The sequence below is a fragment of the Choloepus didactylus genome, chromosome 12 (assembly GCF_015220235.1).
Source record: "Choloepus didactylus isolate mChoDid1 chromosome 12, mChoDid1.pri, whole genome shotgun sequence".
Lineage (NCBI taxonomy): Eukaryota > Metazoa > Chordata > Mammalia > Pilosa > Megalonychidae > Choloepus > Choloepus didactylus.
The window spans coordinates 68,526,921-68,544,902 of record NC_051318.1 but is presented as its reverse complement, the minus strand read 5'-3'; the positions used below and the strand labels follow the sequence as shown (position 1 = coordinate 68,544,902).

Below are 17,982 nucleotides of genomic sequence, written 5' to 3'. Positions count from 1 at the left end.
AATGAGGCAATATGCCCTGTGATTTCACTATCTGAAAGATTATTATGAAACTTTGCAAGTTTATTGTGATGAGAGTATTTATTATTACCATGGGAAATATAATTGCTGAGAGGATGATGTAATATAAATGAAAGTGCCTAGAAAAACAGATAAAACACCCCAACATGTTAATTTCCATCCCTTTCTTCCTTCCTTCTTACCTTCCTTCCTTGCTTTGAATGACCAAATCAAATTTACTGCTTATTAATAAGAAAGTATCCTTTGTAGTGCTTAAGTAAGGACATATCTTCAAACTGATGTTCACCTTGACCATTGGCAATGATGGCAAGACTAGCATTATTTAGAAAATGGATGAAATAAATAATATTATTACATACTCATGATACTCAGGTTTTACTGACCAGTGACCAAGGCAATAAAATCACAGTTATATTAATTCTGTAGGACTAAAGAAAGTTGTCTCCTGCCAGGGTCCTGGTTATTTTTGAGAGTCTCCCATGTGGGGTATGGATCCCAATGCAGATTTTTCAGTTTTATGCTCTAGCTTCTCCCCAGCCCCATAAACTTTCAAGGTCACTAGCTTCTATTTTTTTGCTCTTGGTTTAGTGATATGATTGGTTCATTGGCTGAAGAATAAGTCTAGTGATACCATTGTTGGATAATTAAATGATTAATAATGATAATAGCTACATTTTTAGCAGAACTCTACACACTGTCATTTCATTTACTATTAAAATGCAGTTTTTATCATTCATATTAGACAGCTAAGGAAAGCTTTTGTGAAATTCTGAAAGCTATGAAGCTCCCTAATTCATCCAATAAGTAAAAGAGCCAAAATGAAACAGATTTTTCTGAGACTTGAGGCCTGGATTTCAACACACCCACAACCCCCTACTCCCACAGGATAATATTGGAAAGTAGCAAAAGCAACTCTACATTCCAGAGCTCTAAGAATTGGTAAATTGTTTTCCTCAGAGACAAAAGTATATTCAGGGAATAGCTAATAATTTATTCTAGCTATAGAAACAGAATGAGAAAAATGTTGCAAAGTCAATTATACACTAATACAAAGACATAAATCCACTCTTATGGAGAGGTGTTGGTAACTTAAATGGTCAGTAAATATGTGGACTAACGACATGAGAAAGTGAAGTTTAATGGCAAGATGTGAGAATAAATTCATGAGGCATAATCAAAAAGGTCAAAATCTGGGAAATATCAAGGTCCTTTGCATTTTTCATACATATTTATGTTAAACTTGGAAAAATAAGCAAAGTCTTTTGCATTAGAAATAGATTTCAATTGAGAATGCATCAGAATAGCTTTGTTTACCCTATTTTTTCTTGATTTAGATATATTCATTTATTTTGAATTTAAACAGGCCTTTATATTTTAAAATTCTTGTGGCAGTGTTTTCTTTTTTGCAAGAATTTTTGAAAAATAATTTTGAAATTGCCTTGCTATGTATTTCATCTACTTTTGAGACTTTGGCAGGATTTATAATTCAGAATTATATTTATCTCAGAATCGATTACCAAGAGTTGCCATTGCATGAAGTCTCTTGGCACAAAAGATGAGCTAAAATAATGCTCAGAATTTATTCATAGTCACATATGTGACTAATGTTACTCACAGTTTCAAAAATCATGTGTTTATCTTTAAACATCCTAGCATCAAGCTTCCTTTTAAAGGTTGCCTTAACATGTAAGTTTCATAATATAAAATATAATCTATGGGATAGTTATTCAAAAATATTCCCTTCATTACATAATTCTTAAGAAATATCAAGAAAATGATTGATAAAAACCAACTCAAGGAAAAAAATGCAAGATTTTTCCTTATTTATTTTGCTAATAAGGAATATTTGAAGATTCCTTGCAAAGGGGAATGTAAGACATTAAAAGTGCAATTTGTAAGATGAAACAGCAAATTTTTGGCAAGTCAAACCCAAACTCTTGGACACTTGGTGTCAGTCTAAACTTCACTACTACATTTTAATCCCTAATTTGAATATTTTTTTTTCAAATTTCCTTTTTAAATGAAGTTCCAATGGAATTAGTGATATGGGAATAAGCATCTGTTTACAACAAAATGCATGTCTTATTCACTCCCATTTCAGTTAAGAATAACAAACAATTAAAAAATATGAGCATTTACTTCTATCTCACTTGAAATTAGTTCACAATGAACTTGCCAGAAATATATTTTTAAAAAAGAAAATCAAACAAATATGATACAGTGTACTGCTGAATTCTGGCCCTATAATTTAATTTTCATAGTTGTTTACATTTAAACCCAAAGTGACCCTGGATAAATAAAGCAGAATATTATTCCTGATATTTTTTCTTCCTATTATATGCATGTGTTTTGATAAAGAACATTTTGTGAATGTTAACTCTATTAATGATAGTAGTAAAATAATTAATCCCAATGAAGCAGAATATTAATATGTCTGTTACCTGAAAAGCAGATCTCATTTACAATCTTCTTTTGTGAACTGTCACTCTTCCTGTACTTTTCCATCAATGTGATGGGCAGAGAAAAAATCATCAGGACTATGATTTGTCTTCTGTGTATCAACAGCCTGCTATGTCACTTGGGGCTCTGAGGACAGCTTTAAATATTCACAATTAAGTAATGAATTCATGTAATTAGTTTAGAAACTTAAATAATAATAGTAAAAATAAATTTGACTGTAGTCTATGCATAAGATTATAAAACACTATTTAATGTAATTAATTTAATCTATTTAATTTGATATTACTTACTTACAAGTTCATTTGCTCTAGCTAGGTACCCAGAGGTTCTGTGATTCATGTAATGTTGGAAAGTTCCCAGTAAACTCTAGAGGCAAAATATTTGGCCCAAATACCATTTGTCATAATTTATTTAACTACACAGTATGCTAACATAATGTTAGTTGCTGTAATAAGTAAACTCCAAAATCTCAGAGCCTTAGCTTTTCTACAGTCCAATAATAGTTGGTGCCAAAGAAGGAAGACTGGCTATGCTCTGGGTCCCAGGTTAACAGAAGTTTTGCCATCATTAACACATCTTTACTCCTTGTGCTATCAGCATTCAACCAGTAGACATTGTGCTTCAAAGATTGGGCTAGGCTGGAAGTAGACAACATCACTTCTTCCTACACTCCATAGGCAGAACTCAGTCTCATAGCTACATCTACTTGGAAAGATGCTTAGGGGGGAAGAGAAATAGCTAGTCACCCTGCTTCTAGTCTACAAGCAGCTGTTTTGATCATTCTGTCTGGAGGCAGTATGATTACCCACCCAGGAATTTGTTTTGATGTTGAGATAGATCCCACAACACACCAATGACTGTGTCTATGTTGATGACCATTAGTATTTACTGCTTATAGGCTGGGATTCTCAGAAAGGGAAGGTGTCATGCAGGTATCTGGTGAGAAGGTCATCAAAGGGCAGGGGTGGTTTGGGGCTTTAGTTGTGGTTAGGGGGTAGATTTGGGGTAAAGCATTCCTTCCGAAGGACTATAGACTATGCTATTTTAAATGCCCACCTTTGTGCAAACACAGGGGCATAAGGGCCTTCTTGATTGCTCTGATATGCAGCGGTCTGGGATAAGGGATGGGAACAGGAAAGCTTAATGCTCAAACATCAAAAATGGAATCAGCTTCTTTAATAAATCTTTATTTATCTTAATATCAACCAGTTTACATAGCTCTGATGGGCAATCTACAAAGAATAGAAATTACAGTTTTGTCATAGGAAAAAATAGATGCCCCCTTCAACTGATCAGTCTTGATGGTGTAGTCCATAGTTATGTGGAAAAACAGTCATCAGTGACTCTGAGTAGCAAAGTGTTTCAGAAGCATTTGACCCTAAATGTGAAAACATTTGCAAATACCTCATCCAATTTACTTTGGATAAATTTTCATTTTTTGTGTTTGCATTCAAGAGATAGAAGATAAAATCTATAGTAAGGCTAAGCATAGCATAGCTTATTTAATAAATATAAAATACAATTATACATGATATGAAAGCATTGCATCGGTAATGGAACTTACTACATTGATTGGGTCTTAGTTTGATTAAATAACAAATATGTGTCTATATAGAAGTTAAAAACAGAGCTGGATAGATATATTCATCTTCTGTGTATATTCATACCATCTATACCTAATGTCTTCATTTCCTAGGGCTTTCATTACAAAGTACCACAGTGTAGCTTAAAGCAGCAGAAATTTGTTGTCTCATAGTTCTAGAAGGTAGAAGTCTGAAATCAATGTGTCAGCGGGGGCATGCTTCTCTTGACATCTGTAAGGAAAAATCTGCTCCCTGCCTCCCTCCTGGCTTCTGGTGGTGACTTTTTGGCAGTCCATGACATTCTCTGCCTCCATCGTCACATGGCATTCTCTCACCTGTCAATCTGTGTCCAAATTACCTCTTATTACAAGGACGTCAGTCATATTGGATTAAGGTTCCATTCTACTCTAGTTTGACCTCATCTTAAGTAGCCTAATTCTATGGCAATGACCCTAGTTCCAAATAAGTTCACATTCTGAAGTACTGGGGATAAGAAGCTCAACATACATCTCTTTAGGGAGCACAGTTCCGTCATTAATACCTATATTTAAGTAGCCGATATATTTGTCTAAATAACACTTGATAGTGTTCTTTAAATTATTTGAAAACTTTAGACAAGTGTTTTTAAAATCCTCCCTGTTTTATTACATTATAAACACTACAGTTAATTTAAAAATTAAAGTAAAATCACTGAAGAAATACCCAACCTTTATGTATTTTTAAGTAGACCTTAAAAATATTTTATAGTTTTACTTACAGCATTTCTGCCTAATTGCATATCGATTCACTAAGAAAGATTGGCAAAAAAAGAATACAATTAAAATTTTATTGAGCACTGACTATACTTTGCTAAGGGTTAGGATTACACAGATGAATACATAACACATAGGCCATGATTGCAAAACACTCACAAAGCAGAAATGGAAATGGGTTTACATCTCCTCATACTTTAGTGTGACAGAATGATATACTAATTGGTTCTAAATAAGTCAGTGTATAAGTCCAATATCAGATCCAGAAGATGAAATTTGCTGCAGGGAGAGGGAGTTAGTGAGAACTTAGAAGAGAATGTTACGATAAAACTGGTCTTAGATGATGAGACGGATTTCACTTGGTAGTGAAATGGAAAAGGTCATTCTGGTAAAGAACACGAATAAAAGAAAGCATGTGTGTTGAAAAAGCAATTCATGTGACTAACACACAGTATACAAATCAGCATTTTCTTCTGAAGGCTGGAAATATACTCACATGCTTGAGGTACTTGAAATAGGGCCATTAAACTTTTTCTTCAAAGTCCTTTGTGAGAAGAGTTACATTTTAAATGATCACTCTTACAACTCTGAGGATGAATAAAAGGAGAGATAGGCCAGAGTCTGAAAAGAAATTTTCAAATTTATTGCAGCAGTTCATGTAAGAGATACCATAGGCTACAAATCAGGTAACCGCAATGAATTTGGGGAAGGTGGTATTTTATGGCGTGGAATCAAGAGAAATTTGGAGGATTGGAAGTAATTAGTGGGCAACTATTCATGTGGAATGAAGACAGATCTTCCATAGTCTTTGAAAGCCATATTGCTACATCTATATAATTCTATTCTGTATCAATACACAAAAAGGGATATAGGCAACATGTAGAGTAAAAATTCCATTTATGGCATAGTTCTTTAAGGAATTCAAAAGAAGAGTTCTTTCCAATATTTCTTAATTAGAATCACCTGGATTGTTGTCACTACTTTCTGCTTCTGTTTCCATTGCTATAACACAATTTGGAGTGCATTCAATTTGCTTTATAAAATAAATTTGCAGCAATAAGCAGTGCCATTGTCTGTGTTGCGGCAAAGGTATCTGCTAAGAAAATAGTAAGTTAAATTAATTTTCAAATACAAATATACTTTAACAAATATGAAACACTTTTTTCAATATATACAGTATCTGAATTTGCATAGAACTTTTCTTTGTAGAGGCTCTCACGCCAACATATTTTGGGGTAGGCAGCTGATAGTGGGCTACTTTTTTTTTTTTCCTTTTAAAACTTTTTTTTTTTATTAAATTCAGTTTTATTGAAATACATTCACACACCATACAATCATCCATGATATGCAATCCACTGTCCACAGTATGATAACATAGTTATACGTTCATCACCACAATCTATCTCTGAACATTTTCCTTACATCAGAAAGAACCAGAACAAGAATAAAAAATAAAAGTGAAAAAAGAACACCCAAATCATCCCCCCATCCCACCCCATTTGTCCTTTAGTTTTTATCCCCATTTTTCTACTCATCCATACACTAGATAAAGGGGGTGTGATCCACAAGGTCTTCACAATCACACTGTCACCCCTTGTAATCTACATTATTATATAATTGTCCTCAGGAGTCCAGACTGCTGGGTTGGAGTTTGGTAGTTTCAGGTATTTACTTCTAGCTATTCCAATACATTAAAGCCTAAGAGGTGTTATCTATATAGTGTATAAGAATGTCCACCAGAGTGACCTCTCGACTCCATTTGGAATCTCTCAGCCACTGAAACTATTTCGTCTCATTTTGCATCCCCCTTTTGGTCAAGAAGATACTCTCAGTCCCACAATGCCGGGTCCACATTCATCCCCGGGAGTCATTCTCTGCGTTGCCAGGGAGATTTACACCCCTGGGAGTCGGGTCAGTGGGCTACTTTTTAATGGCTAAGTAAACTCATTCCTCTAGAGTCTAAATCAATGACCCTATAGCCTCAGGCATCTGGTAAGAAATGGATTTTGGAACTAAAATTTTGTTTTTAAAGTCCATGTAAGGCATATTTTCCCCCCAGTAAGTCATGTAAACAGCAATATTAACAGGATGTATCCATCCTGTGGATCAGAACTAACTTGCATGTGGCTCTGAAAATATGTTTATAAAATGATACCTTTATTTTTAAGTATTTCTACTTTATGCTACTCAGGAATGCATATATCTGATTTTCCACTAGAGAAAAAATGGTCATAAATGAGTCCTAGGAAAATAAGACATATTATTTTGAGACATATCCATATATAGCATTTATTACATTTCATATTTAGAACATAAATTTTAGTGTAAGTTTTAATAAAAATGCTGCTGCAAGATACCTTTCTGTGAACAAAGGCTAAAGTTCTACGTTATATGGTATTCAATTTCTAGAGCATTTATTTCTGGATCCCTAAGGGCTTCTAATTTCATCTCCTAAGACATAATTTTTTCATCATATATAAACATTTTATTTGATGCAGCAAAGTGCCTCTTTACTACAGCTCCTATTTTCCCATTGGTGATCTTGGTCTAGTATTGGGGAACGTTTGATTGTTTTTGCCCCTCTGAGTAAATAAGGGAAGCACTCCATCTCTCAAGAAAACTCATAAACCTGACTCCTTTTAAAGTGAGCTCATCCTATAAATCTCTTCTAATCCATTGCAATTTCCTACACTGTTCTTCTAGATTGAGAACTGTATACCTTCAGCCTAACTGGAAAAGTACAATGTGTGCTTACTAAGAAAGAATATGTTTGAAAGATTTTAGTTCCAAAATTTATTTTCATCACATATTTTTCAATAAAATAAATGCCACAAAAAGTGCCATTTCTATCATTACAAGCATACCTGTAGAGTTCTAAATAAACTCAAAGTGACTAAAGGGACTGCTTTCTCCTCTATGGTTTTGCTAGAAGGAAAATGCTTTAAACTCATTTCCGCCATCCTTGTATATAGGTTATATAACTGTTAAATAGATTTTAAAGGATCTAAGTCATAAAAATCTCTATCAAGTATAGCTTGCCATAAAGTAAATCTATACTTGAGGCTTGCTGTGACTCACATACATTAGTGATCTCAGAAATGACCTCAGCTTAAGTAGTGCAGACACCTTCAACATAAAGGTCACCTATTTTGCCTTCAGGTTTATAAATCTGAACTTTCAGTTATAATGACACAATGAAAGAAATTACTGGGTCAGGAGGACCTTGACATCTATAGCCATTGCCTAAGAAAGCTCAGTGTAATTATAAGGAGCTATGGATAGTCACCTCTGGGGAATCCAAGACATTCTGGTCAAATGTAAGACGTGTACCCTTTACCATTAGTATGCAAAAAAGTGTTAGCAATCTAACCAAGGAGGAGGAGAAATTCTCTCAAATGTCTAATAGAGGTTTATGCCAATATATGTCTGAAATCAGTAAAGGGAGAATTCACAGAACAAATAACTTACTCTTAGGTAAGACGATAAAGCTTAATTCCCTGCTTTTCAACCTGAACTATGAATCTTCACTAAGACTTGTTATGGATTTCTCTCACTGCAACTTAAGGGATAGGAAATTGAATGCTATTTACATGGTGTTACAGATTGAATCATGCTCCCCACAAAAATGTATTCAAGTCCTAACCCCTGATACTGGGTGTGAATTAATTTATCCTGCCTGAAAATAGGATCTTCAGAAAACCTATTAAAATGAAGTCAAAGTCTTAATGCAATTTGACTGGAGTCTTTATAAGCCATGGCAGTAAGGAGGTACAGAAGGAGACAGATGGCCATGTAGTGGAGATAGAGATTGAGTTATGGGTTCCCATCAAGCCACCAACAAAACACTATAGACTTCAGAGAAAGCATGGTGTGTCAACACGTTGATTTCAGACTTCTAGCCTCCAAAACTCTGAGACAATAAATTATTGTTTAATCCAACTAGTCTGTGGTCTTTGTTATAGCAACCCTGGCAAACTAAAGAGGTTTTAAGTACCATGAATGGGCTGTTGTTTGACAAACACCTAAAAATGTGCAAGTGGCTTTGGAACTAAGAAATGAGTAGAGGCTGGAAGAATTTTGAGGTGCTTTATAGAAAATGTCTAAATTCCCCAGAAAGACTATTGTGGAAATATGTAGAAACATTAAAGGCAATTCTGGTGATGGCTCAGAAGGAAGTGAGGAAAGTTGTAGAGAAAGTTTCTATTTTCTTAGAGAGTATATATCATCATGAATAGAATTTTTGGTAGAAATATGGATGTTAAGATGCTTCCAATGAAGTCTTTGAAGGAAATGATGAATGTGTTATTGGAAACTGGAGGAAAGGTGATCTTTGTGATACACTTGCAGAGGACTTGGCTGAATTATGTACTAGCATTGGATTGAAAGTGTAACTTGTAAACAACGATCTTGGATATTTAGCTGAGAAGATTTCCAAGCACAGTGTGGAAAGCATAGCCTAGTTACTTCTGGCTTCTAATAGTAAAATATGAGAGGAAAGAGACAAACTAGGGAATGAACCACTAAGCACAAAGGAACAAGTCATTGATGATTTAAAAAATTCTCAACCTATCCAAATAGGTTGAGAAAAGTATGCTTTGAGACTAGGACCAGAAGTGGCCCTAACAGGGCTTTCTCTGATTTTCTTAGAGGTGAGTCCCCAGAGAACAGGGCTTGTTGCAAGATTGTGGCTGAACAACCATTAGTTAAAGAGATTAGGTATATGACTCATGAATTCAATCAACCATGTCAGAGTAAGTCAGGAATAGAGATAAAGTTGTTGAGGATGAATCTGTGGAAGATCCCTTTGTCTGTTGGCTTGGACCCCCTTGAATTTCAAAGAAGACTAACAAAGTTTTTGAGAATTTTATACCAGAAGAAATTCTGCCAGCGCAGCCTAGACTGAAAGGGACAGAGATGGCATGAAATGAAAGAATGACTTCAAGGGGAAAACCATTGAAGCAGATGTCTAGGCTGAAGAGAGCTTCTTAGACCAAGGAAGGGGCCACTGCCACAGTGTTTGGAAGGAATAGGCCAGCCCCAGATTTTGGAGGGGTAAGCCTGCCCTGGCATTTGGAGTGGGTGGGTTCACCGCAGCATTTGGAGAGAGTGGGGCCTCCACCCATGTTCAGGGAGAGTGTAACCACTACCCTCGTGTTCAGAGAGGGTGGGTCTGCCTCTCAAGCTGTTCAAGGACAAAGCATCAAGCCACCTATTACTCTCAGACCTTGAATTCTAATGGAAATTTCTCTGCTGGGTTTCAGATTTCCTTTGGAACCGTTATTCCTTTTTCCCTTTCAACTTATCCCTAATAGAATCAGAATGTCTACCCTATTCCTGCCCCATAACTTTACTTTGGATGCAGATAACTTATTTTCTAAGTTTCATAAGTCCACAGATGGAGAGAAAATTTTCCCCAAGATAGACCAGATCTATAACTGATTTTGATGATATTTTGGACTTAGAGTTGTTACGGAAATGGCTTAAGGCATTTGAGATACTGGGATGGGGTGAATGGGTTTTGCAAATGGGAAAAATGTCCTTCTGGGTGTCCAGAGGGCAGACTGTTATGAATTGAATCATGTACCCCACAAGGACATGTCAATTCCTAACCCTTGTATTGTGAGTGTGAATTCATTTGTAAATGGGGACTTTGAAGTTCCTATTAATATGAGACCTTCCTGAATCACTGTGGACCTTAAACGAATATGACTAGAGTCATTATAAGCAGTAGTAATGAGGAGGAGACAGGAGGGGATCACAGATGGTCATGTGATAAAGGTAGAGATTGAGTTATGGATTTCAGGCAAGCCACCATCAGAATTCTACAGACTTTGGAGAAAACATGGCCTCCTGATACCTTGATTCTGGAACTTCTAGCCTCCAGAACAAAGACAATACATTTTTGTTGTTTAAGACAACTAGTATGTGATATTTGCTGTAGCAGCTCTGGCAAATTAAGATACTTTGTTAATTTGAGAATCTAAAAATTACTCTATTTCCCCATTAATATATTATTCTATTATTAATAAATATGTGTGTACACATGTGCATATGTATAAACATACACATATATATATATGTATTTACAAAGAGAGAGGAGGCAATGAGAGAGATGAGACACAGCAAGACAGAGTGAGGGAATTAATTTGGATCTCGTTGTAGTCCTTTCTGATATTATGACTACATATTCTAATATTCTGTTTACAAATTTTCCTCCAAGTGGACTGTGTTTCTTTAATACAAGAATGTATTTTATCTATTGTTTAGCACCTGCATTTGGCACTGTGGCATGGTATGTGCCACTCATTTAAAAACTATTGATCAGAACTAATTAATTATATCCAGTTATATTCTTTGAAAAATTAGACATTCAATAAAATGTCTATCTTTTTTTTCATTTTTCTTATAACATTTTGGGAATAAGTGGTTTGTGTTATTATTAAATATTAAATTGTTTATAATAATCTAAGTTAAGATGGCTACTGCAAAGTGAGTTTCATATCTCCAAGGCAAAAAAAAAAAAAAAGACTTTTTAGTCCTTACAAAAGGGATGAGGTGAATTCCAACCAGTTATGAGTTCTGTGCCTGTTACTGGCTCCTAATTCTGTATGAGACAACTCCTGGAGCGGTGAATTACATCACATTTGTGTACCCTAGGTACAAAATTTCTGTACTAACATTTTTGCAAGATAATCTGTTGAAGATTATTTTAATCAATTTATATAATTTAAAGGAATAGAAATAAATTGATTTTCCTTTAACAATTTGAAAGTTCTATTATTGTCACCCAGATAATTTGGAGAATATGATTACTGTAAAAAGGGATAATTGTCTAGGAATAATTGATTGCCAGATGGCCTCTGAATTCTTGTACTTTGGATACTCAGGGGTACTTTCATTTTCTATTTTAGTAAGAATCGTGTGTATAATGAAGTTGTCATATAACCTTAGCATAAGGATCCACTGGGAAAAACATTTCCCTCCTTAGAACCCAATTTTTTTTTTTTGGGGGGGGGGGTTCTTTAATTTTTTTTTTTTTAACTGGGATTGTTCAGATACCATACAATTATCCAAGGATCCAAAGTGTACAATCACTTGCCCCTGGGTACCCTCATACAGCTGTGCATCTATCACCACACTTAATTTTTGTTCAATTTTTAGAACCTTTTCATTACTCCAGACAAGAAATAAAGTGAAAGATGGAAAAAAAAAAAAAAAAGGAAAAGAAAAGGAAACTCGAATCCTCCCATATCCCTAACCAACCCCCCTCAATTGTTGACTCATAGTGTTGGTATAGTACATTTGTTACTGTTTATGAAAGAATGTTGAAATACTACAAACGGTAGTATATAGTTTGCAATAGGTATATATTTCTTCCCTATATGCCCCTCTATTATTAACTTCTAGTTGTATTGTTATACATTTGTTCTGGTTCATGGAAGAGTTTTCTAATATTTGTACAGTTAATCATGGACACTGCCCACCATAGGATTCAGTTTTATACATTCCCATCTTTTGACCTCCAACCTTCCTTCTGGTGACATACATGACTCTAAGCTTCTCGTTTCCACCTCATTCACGTGCCATTCAGCACTGTTAGTTGTTCTCACATCTTGCTACCGACAGCTCTGTTCATTTCCAAACATTTAAGTTCATCCTAGTTGAACATTCTGCTCATACTAAGCAACCACTCCCCATTCTTAAGCCTCGTCCTATATCTTGGTACCTTATATTTCATGTCTATGAGTTTACACATTATAGTTAGTTCCTATCAGTGAGACCCTGCAATATTTGTCCTTACGTGTCTGGCTTATTTCACTCAGTATATTGCCCTTGTGGTTTTGACATCAACCACCTTTTTTTTTTTTTAAGATGGTTTTGCTCACACCCCATACATTCCATCCTAAGTAAACAATTGATGGTTGTCTGTATGGTCACATATTTATGTGTTCACCACCTTCACCACTATCTATATAAGGATATCTACATTTCTTCCACAAGGCAGGAGGGAGCGTCAAAGAAGATAAAGAGAGAAAAGAAAGAGGAAAAAAAATGACAGCCAGGAAGTAGCAAAAGGAAAAGCAACCCCAAATCAAAGTAGGGCAAAGAGTCAGACAACACCACCAATGTCAAGTGTCCAACACGCCTTCCCTATCCCCCCCTCCTATCTGCATTTACCTTGGTATATCGCCTTTGTTACATTAAAGGAAGCATAATACAATGATTCTGTTAGTTACAGTCTCTAGTTTACATTGATTGCATCCCTCCCCCAATGCCTCCCCATTTTTAACACCTTGCAAGGTGGACATTTGCTTGTTCTCCCTTGTAAAAGAACATATTTGTACATTTTTTCACAATTGTTGAACACTCTAGATTTCACCAAGTTACACAGTCCCAGTCTTTATCTTTCCTCCTTTCTTCTGGTGTCTCATATGCTCCCAATCTTCCTCTCTCAACCATATACATAACTATCTTTGTTCAGTGCACTACATTGCTGTGCTACCATCTCCCAAAATTGTGTTCCAAACCACACACTCCTGTCTTCTCGTATCACTCTGCAGTGTTCCCTTTAGTATTTCCTGTAGGGCAGGTGTGTTGTTCACAAAGTCTCTCATTGTCTGTTTATCGGAAAATATTTTGAGCTCTCCCTCATCTTTGAAGGACAGCTTTGCTGGATATAGGATTCTTGGTTGGCGGTTTTTCTCTTTCAGTATCTTAAATGTATCACACCACTTCCTTCTTACCTCCATGGTTTCTGCTGAGAGATCTGCACATAGTCTTATTAAGCTTCCTTTGTATGTGATGGATTGCTTTTCTCTTGCTGCTTTCAGGATTCTCTCTTTGTCTTTGACATTTGATAATCTGATTATTAAGTGTATTGGCATAGGCCTATTCAGATCTATTCTGTTTGGAGTACGTTGCGCTTCTTGGATCTGTAATTTTATGTCTTTCATAAGAGATAGGAAATTTTCATTGATTATTTCCTCTATTATTGCCTCTGCCCCTTTTCCCTTCTCTTCTCCTTCTGGGACACCAATGATACGTAGATTCTTGTACTTTGTTTCATCTTTAAGTTCCTGGAGACGTTGCTCATATTTTTTCATTCTTTTCTCCATCTGCTCCTTTGCGTGTAGGCTTTCAGGTGTTTTGTTCTCCAGTTCTTGAGTGTTTTCTTCTGCCTCTTGAGATATGCTGTTGTATGTTTCCACTCTGTGTTTCATCTCTTGTGTTGTGCCTTTCATTTCCATATATTCTACTGGTTGTTTTTTTGAACTTTCAGTTTCTGCCTTATATATGCCCAGTGTTTTCTTTACAGCCTCTATCTCTTTTGTGAAATATTCTCTAAACTCTTTGAATTGATTTAGCATTAGTTGTTTAAATTCCTGTATCTCAGTTGAAGTGTACATTTGTTCCTTTGACTGGGTCATAGCTTCGTTTTTCTTAGTGTAGGTTGTAGTTTTCTGTTGTCTAGGCTTCTGACCTCCTAGGCCACCCCAATCAGGTTTTCCCAGATGAGAACAGGCTCAGGTCACATAAAGAGGTAATATTTCAGTATCTGGTTTCCCTGATGGCTTTTCTTAGAGGATTGAGACACCTGTGCTTTTCTGCCGGGCAGATGCACCTGTCACTGCCTGTGTAAGAGGGTGTGGCCTGTGGCTCTCCTCCCCCAGGCTTTGGGGTCTGGTCCCAGAAAGACTGAAAGACAGACAGTAGAGCTGGGCCCCTCCCTTTCCTCTTGGGAAGCTATGCCCCCTCCAGAGATGTTATTTGCGTATCAATAAGTTCTTTGTTTCTGTGACTGCTGATGGAAGTGTTTTGGTTTTAAAATATCTGAGGCTGTTTTTACTGCAAAGCATTGCGGGCTGAGAACAGCTGAGGTTTTCTCCACAGAGAGAGAAAGTGACAGAAAAACTCCCAGGTTCACCCGTCAGCCAGAGATAGCACCCGATCCTCTGGGCTCCCTGTCCTGAGACAGATATGTCCCCTGACTCTCCCAAGGTCAGTTGTCACCAAAAGCCTCCATCTGCTTGTTGAGTATTTGCTGTCTGTATTGAGCAGTTAATATTAAAACCTCACTTGGAGCCGGGCTGAGAGAGTGCTGCTGTCTAGCACTGCACGGCTTCCGTGAGGGAGGGGCTCTCAGCTCTCAGCGCAGGTCCGCAGTTTTACTTACAGATTTTATGCTGCGATCTTGGGCATTCCTCCCAATTCAGGTTGGTGGATGATGAGTGGATAGTCATGTTTGTCTCCCTGCTGTTATTACAGGTTATTTACTAGTTTTTTGGTCATTTATGAATTGTTCCTGGGGGGACTAAGTTTTCCACTCCTTTCTATGCCGCCATCTTCTCTGGTTCTCTAGAACCCAATTTTATATTTGTTTCTTTTAAGTTGATTATTTCCTTTCAAAAATTATTTGCTAAATATTAGATAGTATGCATGATAATACAATGCATTTTATTATTAATTTTATAATTCTACATCAAAACTAAAAGGCCGTAATCCATCATTTGCAAAGATGACAACATAAATGCCTCTGGACAAGCTCTGCACATAATTGCACCTCCATGCCAACCAATACATACATTTTTTGATATAATATAGATCTGTGGATATGGTTTGACAACACAAAACCTCATAATTGCAGAAACTTCTAGGGCTCAATAATATGTTTATTAATGCAGATGTAATAAATAGCTCTAATCTCATTGTTGATCAGGTGTGACTTCCTTGGGACGTTTTCAAACTATATTCCTAAAATGTTATTTTTAGGAAGATGGCGGCCAAGAGGATCACAATTCATTGCTCTCAAAATTATTTGTTTTTGTAATTTATTACATTTCATTTCCTCATCCCCACTCATCCTCCATGAAAATGCCTTAAAATATAAAAGCTAAACTCGAACAAAATATCAGTTTGTCTGTAAATATTTTTTCAGAACTATTTCCACCAGAATTAGACAAGTTTATTTTGCTTTCTCTGTACTGCGCACCTCAAATGTTATAAGGCAAAAAGGACATATTCCTGGCTCTTCATTTCTCCTGTAAATAAAAGGAGCATGCCCTGTTCTCTTTATACTTGTGTAAAAGACTTTGGCATTTAACCCAGTGTAACCTTAATTGCATATTAACAAAATGAACTCAGGGCTAGGGAGTGAACCAGACAAAACCCCACACAAAACCTGCCACCCATTGCTATCAGGGCTGTCTATATCCTGGGGGACAGCATGGAGAACTTTTGCATTACTCCCTCAGATTGATGCATCAACTGAATAACCAGGTTATTAGGCTTGTGGCTCTAGCTGAGTGATTATTTTTCCCTTCCTTGTTATGTGAATGTGCAGATAACTCCATACCACAAGGAGAAAATAGTTCCAAATTTCGTAGCTCTGTATAAATCAATAAGACTTTAGCAGGTCCGCTTCCACCAAACAAGGTAGAGAATGCCAGTGGCAGAGAAAGAGATGATGAGCAGCTATAATCAGCGTGTTTGTACGTCAATAACAAAGCTGTAAGTACTACAGCAAGCAGAAATTCAAAGTATAATTTATTTCAGGATTGATTTTCATTCTCTTTAATAAGTTTAGAGAAAGCAATTTTCTTCTGTTATTATTAAAACCAATGTTATATATATCCTTAGCTTCAAAGAGAGTACTTGAGAGACAGATATAGTAAACACCAAGTAACAGTAATCTTCTGTACACAAGTAGCACCAATGGTAAGCATATCAATCTCATTTTTTTTTTTTTCAGTTCTTTACTACTCCCTACTTGGGTTATATACCTTTTAAATGTCAAACATCTCAGCTTTAGAGTGAATATTTGAATTTTCATCAGCATCCTTATTTCACTTTAATCTTATCTGGGTCAACTAAAAACATGCTTGCATCTTATTCCTTCCTGTTTTCACTTATTGAAAGTTTCCTATTAAAACCTGAAAAAATGGCCAATAATGTTTGTTTTGCAGTAACAATTTTATTTACATTGACTACATAAAAGAAAAAAAAAGTATATATTTTTCAATTCAGGCTTTGTATTTTTCTGGTACCATTTCATGTTTATTTAAAAGTATATGTTAGATTTCACCTATAATTTTGTTTGAAAGAAGCATATTTTCTTATAGAAAGTTTGAGTAGTTTTCCTGAAAAATCAGTTTATTTAATTCTGGTCTCAGAGCTACTTTCTGAACTCTCTTATAACTGTACACATTTTATTTTCTCTAACAATATAATTTCTAACCACCCTTGAAAAACCAAAGATATTTGAGTATTAGGTACTATATGTCTTCCTGGTATGGCTTTAATGTGTGATCCAGTCAGTTATTTAGGGAAAAGTGGTTGAAATAATTAAGAGTCTTTATAATTTGTTTGCATTGGCAGTTTCTCCCTGCCAGGATGCCCATGATTTTAATTTTTGAGGGCCCATATTGTTAAGTTAAGAGTTAAAGTACTGCCTTTAAGAACATGACTACAACTTTTAATAGGAATTAGCTCATGTTTCTCAAACTGGGACATGAATCTCCCTAAGAAAGGAAGGCAACTCCATTCCTTGAATTAGCATGTGTGATCACAGGAAAAACTTTACTTGAATGTTTATAGCAGCTTTATGACTCCAAACTGGAAAGAAGACAAATGCTCTTCAAAGGTGAAGGAATAAACAAACTGTGGTATACTATACAGTGGAATGTTACTCAGCAATAAAAGGAACAAACTGATGATGCAAGCAAAAGCATGGTGAACCAAATGCAGCATGCTAAATGAAAGCAGCCAAATTCAAAATGCTACCTCTTGTAGATTTCATATATGTGACATTTTGGAAAAGGTAAAGCTATATGAATGGAAAACAAATCAGTTGCTGCTAGATGCTACAAATTCAGGGAGGGGATAATGATAGAGGGGAAGCACTAGGGAATTTGTAGGGCATAGATCAGTTTTGTATAGCAGTACTGTGGAGGTGGATAGATGACCGTATCTATTTATCATAATCTATAGAACATTGTTCTTTAAAGAGTGAATTTTATTGTATGCAGCCATACAATCTGTTAGGATCCCTGGGGAACCTAAGATGGAAGGCAGATTTGACTGTGGAATTGTCACAGTTTGGAGACAACTCAGGAGAATGAAAATATTAATCTAATTGGGTAACATTAGTAGAAAATCTGGGGAAATCTAAA

General features: G+C 35.9%; 1 long non-coding RNA gene across 2 annotated transcripts in view; it reads right to left on the bottom strand.

Moving 5' to 3' along the window:
• Positions 1–4,906: 4,906 nt before the first annotated feature.
• Positions 4,907–17,982, bottom strand: part of LOC119507361 — a 42,102-nt gene continuing 29,026 nt past the window's right edge. For both annotated transcript variants that reach the window (XR_005211217.1, XR_005211216.1), the window contains exons 3-4: positions 5,777–5,906; positions 4,907–5,434 (exon numbers count right to left, since the gene is read on the bottom strand). This is a non-coding gene — a long non-coding RNA (uncharacterized LOC119507361). The remainder of the gene's footprint in view (positions 5,435–5,776; positions 5,907–17,982) is intronic.